This window comes from Marmota flaviventris, chromosome 13 (genome assembly GCF_047511675.1).
Source record: "Marmota flaviventris isolate mMarFla1 chromosome 13, mMarFla1.hap1, whole genome shotgun sequence".
Classification (NCBI taxonomy): Eukaryota; Metazoa; Chordata; class Mammalia; order Rodentia; family Sciuridae; genus Marmota; species Marmota flaviventris.
This window is the reverse complement of record NC_092510.1, coordinates 2,146,679-2,153,165: the sequence shown is the minus strand read 5'-3', so window position 1 is coordinate 2,153,165 and position 6,487 is coordinate 2,146,679. Positions and strand designations below refer to the sequence as shown.

At 33.0% G+C, this 6,487-nt stretch overlaps 1 pseudogene; it reads left to right on the top strand.

Moving 5' to 3' along the window:
- Positions 1 to 3,606: 3,606 nt before the first annotated feature.
- Positions 3,607 to 4,045, top strand: LOC139701584 (guided entry of tail-anchored proteins factor 1 pseudogene; annotated as a pseudogene).
- The last annotated feature ends 2,442 nt before the right edge of the window (positions 4,046 to 6,487 follow it).

Sequence of the window (6,487 nt, the reverse complement as noted above, 5' to 3'; positions counted from 1 at the left end):
TTCATGCCTAAGTATTTGTCTTAATGAGTCAAAAATTTATGTTCAACAAAAGCCTGCACATGAATATTTATGGAAGATTTGTTGGTAATCACAAAATTGGAAGCAACACAGATGTCTTTGTCCTGTTTAATAGATGAACACACAGTACTTCATGCATACAACAGAATATTACTCAGCAATAAAAATAAATTTTGGTATGAATCCATAAAAAGACATGGAGGTATTATAAATGTATAATAGTAAATGAAAGATGGTAGTCTAAAAATGCTATATACTAGAAAGTTTAAACTATACAACATTTTGGAAAAGGTAAATTTATACAGAGAGTTAGAAAACTCAATAGTTACCAGGAATTTAGGAGGAAAGAGGGGAAGGATAAATAGGTCAATCATAGGGGATTTTAGGGTGGTGAATGCATTCTATCATTATGCATTCTATCAGAAGCCACAAAACTATGTAACTCAGAGTGAAACAATATAAGTTATGGAATACAGCTAATAATATAGTGCCAATTTGGGGTCATTAATTGCAGCAAATGTGTCCCACTAATGCAAGATGAAAATCACAGGGGAAAGTATGTGATGTAATAGAGAGGTAGGTATGGTGTGGATACATGTTACTGCATGTATTATCTGTCCAATTAGTTTGTATTGATAAAATTTCCACCTTAACAGCAGAACATAAAAACAAACAAGAAATTAATGAAGTCAGAGAAAAAAGAACTATCAGCACAGAAATCAATTAAGGAAAACACTTCTAAAATCTATAAAAACAAAAGCTGTCTCTAGAACAAATAAAATAACCTTGATAAATCTTTAGAAGAATGCCAAGTAAATTTAATAATAGACACAAATTACCAATATTAGGAATGTGAGACATTATATCACTAAATATTCTATGGATATTAAATGAAAAGTCAACTTGTCCTTTTGGCACATTCTTGTAATCCCCATGGCTCAGGAGATTGAGACAGAAGAATTGCAAGTTTCAGGCCAGTCTCAACAACTTAATAAAACTCTAAGCAACTTAGTGAGACCCTGTTTCAAAATAAAAAAAAAAATAATAATAAAAAATAAAAGAAGTAGGGATGTGGGTTCACTGGTTAAGCACTTCTGGGTTCAATACCAAGTGTAAAGGAACACCTGTGGAGGAATACCTGTAAGGAGGTGCACAAAGAACAGACACAGACACACAAGTATAAGCAAACAGATAGGAGGAGTGGAGAGGAGCAAAATGAAGTGATGATGAAGAAGTACAGAAGTGAAATGACCACTCTTCCCTGCCTGGGAGTTTATAACTCAAAGAATATATACTTCCTGTTACTATGACTATATTCTAATTAGTATTTCTTTAACCCAAGCGCTAGCTAACTGAGATAAGATCCCCTTAATACAAACACAGAGTAATTTCTCTCCAAGGACATTGTTAAGGAGACCAGATAGTGACTGTTTAGTTGTCTAATTACCTCACAGGGAGGAGGCTGGGTATGCCAATTGTGGGAATCAGTGCACCAGTTAACACCCCTGGGAATTTGCTCACCAGGGGAAATGCTTCCATATCTATTTCCATGGACAGAATATCTACAAACAAGCACTCAACCACATTCCCCTCAAAAAAGGAATCAGAAAATATTATGAATTACTTTATGCCAATAAATTTGACAACTATTATAAAATGAATAAATTCTTACAAAGTTCAAAATAAACCAAAACTTACTCAAGAAGAATTAGATTTGGTCAATTGTCTTGTATCTATAAAAGAAATAGAAATTTTAGTTAAAAACCCTTCTACCAATACCAATCCAATCTCAAGTGGCAACAATATTGAATTCCAATTACAAAAGGAAGAAGTAATAAAATTTTACACAAAACTATAAAGAAAGATGAAGATGAAGTGCTTTTCAACTCACTTAATGGGTCCAGTATTATTCTCATGAAAAAAAAAAAAAAAAAAAACCCAGGAATGAGCATTGTAAGAGAATATTATTACAAACTAAGATCACTAATTCCCTAATGATTCCCCCCAACACTCTCACCCCAACCCCCCACACAATGATCTTGGATGCAAAAATTCTAAGCAAAACTTGGCAAAGAAAATTCAACAATATACGAAATAGGTTAATATATCATACCAAAGTTTTTCATAGAGATGTAAAGTTGATTTAACATTCCAAAATTGATCAATGCAATTCCATATCAATGATATAAAATGACATATACATATACACATATATATTCGTAAAATCAATAAGTGTAGAAAAGTGTTTCCTAGTAACCCAATATCAACTTCTGTTTAAAATTTTAGTAAACTAGGAATAGAAAGTAAGTGCCTCAATCTGACACAGGGAATCTATTAAAAACTTATCAGAAACACAATAATTACTGACAATAGACTGAATACTTAACCAAATCCTCAGAAAAAAATGGGGTTTTGTACATATCATTTCTTTCGGTTTGCTACTAAAGAGTCTGTCGATGTACTCAGTTAAGGGGCGGAAAACACTAAAAATCATACTAACGAAAAATAAAAAAAAATAAATTAACTTTATTTACAGAAAACATGAACATTTATAGTAAAAAATCACTGAATCTTTTAAAAATGTCTGGAAATACTAGTAAAATTGCAGGATTCAAGATCAACATACAAATAAAAATCAATTGTATATATGGTAGAAGTGAATGTTCATAAATAGAGATTAAAAAAAAAAGATACCATTCTGTTGTGGGTCTATAGCTCGGAAAACACTCTCAACTGATTTTTTTTCCAAATTGAAGAGTCTTTATTTAGCTAGCTGGAGACTGCTCCCTGATGGACCCAAAATGTGTCTGCCAGGAACAGTATGGGATGCAAGTTCTATGGGGTTTATAAGGGAAAAAACAACATCCTTGAAAATGTAGATGCAAGCACGCAAGGAGGACACAGAAGCTAAAGTTAACAATCAGCCACCCAATGCATATAACCACATCCTTGTTCCAAACACATGCAGTACAAAAATAAACAACTTTTACAAGAAATAAGTTATATAACCAGGGTTACATTTTGGAACTTCCAAATGGAGTCACTTAGGCAAGGTTTTGTTTTGTTTTGTTTTTAAGTTGTCGATGGACTTTATTTATGTGGGGTGCTGAGAATTGAACCCAGTGTCTTACAAATGCTAGGTAAGTGCTGTACCACTTAGCCACAACTCCAGCCAAAGGCTAAATTCTTTTAAGTACAGTCAGGATAACTTAACATTATTTATCCTATTATCTAATCTTGTCTTATCTATTAATATCCTCCATTTTATAGGGTGCTTATTGGGCTGATCCATAATCTAAGTTGGGCTATAACAATTAAAGAAAGCATCAAAAATATAATGTGTGTAGGAATAAATTTTACAAACCTCATTCAAGGAAGCAGGGCTAGTGGGACTCACTGTACAGTTGCGGATGCGCCTACTGATGAGGTCCTCTTGGAGCTTCTGTTAGAGGTGTCTGGGCTGCAGGGAGTATCTAGGAAGAATGGAAAAACTTGACCAAGTCCCACAGCTGGACGTGGCTGCTGGTCCTCTGCTTCCTGTTTGGATGCAATGTCCTTCTGATCCTCCTTCTGATCTTTTCCTCCTTCATGTCCAGAGTGCTGCAGAATGATGCAGAGCCAGAGCCACAGATGAGGGCAGAGATCCAGGATATGAAGCAAGAGTTCTCCATGGTTAACCAGATGGATGAGTTTGCCAGATATGCCAGGCTGGAATGGAAGATCAAAAAGATGGTGGACCAGCTCAAGACTTATGTGAAAGCACGGACTGCTCAACTAGCCAAGATAAAAAGATTTTTAAGTGTTGCTTTCTATACATTGCAAGCTACCTTGATGATGTCACTCATTTGGAAGTATTGTTCTGCCCCTGTGACTGTTGTGCTGAGGAAATGGATAACACCACTAGACCACCTGGTAGCCTTCCTGCTAGAACAGCAGGTGGTGTTGGAATTACTAATTGGATTTTAGTGTCTGTAACAAGTTGTGGTGACCCCTTGTACTTTACCCTTTCAGTGGAAAAGAAAGATGAATACCACTGTGGGATTTTGTTGTTGTTGTTAAACTGGGGGTTGAACTCAAAGGTTCTTTACTACCTAACCCCAGCCACAGTCCTTTTTATTTTTAATTTTGAGACAGGTTCTTGGTAAATTGCCCAGCCTGACCTCAAGCTTACCATCCTCATACCTCTTCATCCTGAGTGTTTGAGTTACACTTGTGCCCCACCACACCTATCCCAGCTATTATGACTTCTAAAATGATTCTCTAATTAGGTTAAATGTCTGATTGCTGCTTAAAAATACAAAACAAAAAAACCCAAAGTACATAGGGTAGTTTTGTATTGAATATGTTCTTGGGCTTTATGTGAGATTCTTGTAAGAATCCCAGTATTCTACAGTATTCTACAGTAACACCAGATTTGAAACAGGATGGGGGTCTACATGCCTTACTCCTGATTTGCTCTATTGGCACATTGTGGTCCTGTTGCCAACTGGAAAGTCAAAATTTTCTAAAAACTTGAATACTTTAAAAAATATTTTAATTTATATATTTTTTAGTTGTAGATGGTGCTGAGGATAGAACCCAGTGCCTCACTCATGCTAGGCAAGTGCTGTACCACTGAGCTACAACTGCAGCCCAAACTTAAGTACTTTTATATCTATTTTAGAAAGTAGCTTAATTTTATTACAACTACTAGAACTTGAACATTTGGTTTATTGTCTCATGTAGTAAAATTGAAAGAATAACACTAATTGACATTGTGTGTTCTTTGTGTCTAAAGTCATTAGTTGGATAAACATTTCTATATTGTATATCATCTACTTATTTGCAACTGTTAGTTTTTCATTACAGTGATTTATAAATATACTGATGAGACCATAATGCATTGTTTTGTGATTCAATTGTTTTGCATTGAAAGCATTTCAATTTAAGTATGTTTTATAAACATTTAATATTTCTGCTGTATAGATTGGAATGAATTTGAAAAACAAAATAGGGAATCTGATTAAGTTAATTTGAATTGATATTTATTTGACTTCTAACATGTAATCACATGACTCAACATTTTACTCTTCATTGTGTCAGAACACGTGTCTATGTTTTCATTCATATTTTCACTTTTACAATCTTATGAATACTTATATTTCCTGATATACATATTCAGTCTTTACCCCTAATCCTAACACAAACAAGGATTATATTAACCCTTATCTTACCTCTATATCTAAACCAAATTTTACTTACATCCATATACCAAAATATGATTTTTTTTTAAACCAGAATTGAACTCACTCGCACTTGAGGACAGAGCCACATCTCCAGACCTATTTTGTATTTTATTTAGAGACAGGATTGTTTAGCACCTTGCTGCTGCTGGGGCTGTCTTGAAACTCATAATCCTCCCATTTCAGCCTTCAAAGTGGCTGGAATTACAGGTGTTCACCACTGTGACTGACAACGATATGGATTTTAAAGTGTATCCTGACTTCTGTTTTCAATTATCAATGTTAAATTTGCATTTGTATTATGCTACATCTTTTATGGGATATGTATCCTTGAAGTCCCATCATTACAAAATGTATAATTACATGGCTCGCTTTTTAATTCTTCCTTGTATTACCACATGTATGTTTTTGTACATAATTTCATAGTTGTATTGTTAGAAATATTCATATTTCCACAAACACTTGCTAATTATAACCCTAACTCAACCCAAAATTTTATGTAAACACTTAACTTATCTCAATTACTAAACCAAATTTTATTAAAAGCATGTAAACTATAATAAAATTTTATGTGTATTTTAACTTATATGTTCAATTATCAATATTAAATTTGCATATATACTAGTATATATTATTTATAGGATACATTCTTCATCCCCATGTTTACCAAATTTGTAATCACATGACTTACATTTTACTCATGCCTGTGTCACAACATGTGTGTTTATATATGTTATGAAACATAATATCATAGTATATTCTTATGAATATTGATATTTCCCAATTCAAATATTCATTCTTTCACTAAAACCTTAACACAATCCAAAATTTTAAATTTATCCTTATATTACTTCTATAAGAAAGGAAAATTTTACTTCAACCTTTATACACTAATAAGAATTTTAGAGTGAACTTTGACTTCTATTTTCAATAATAAATTTACATACATATCATTATATCATTTATAGGGTATTTATTTCTAACTCCATATTTACAAAAGGTCTCATAACATTATTTACAAAACACTCTCCCTTGTGTCAGGACATGTATCTTTTATGTTTTTTTTACATATTTTTACATGTCAGTCATGTGAATACAGATATTTTCCAGCATATGTGTCCATTCTATACCCTAATCCTAACTCAAACCAAAATTTATATTGCCTTTACATTATCTCTATATCTAAGTCAAATTTGACTTGAATCAAAATACACCAATATAAATTTTAAATTGTATTTTGACTTCCA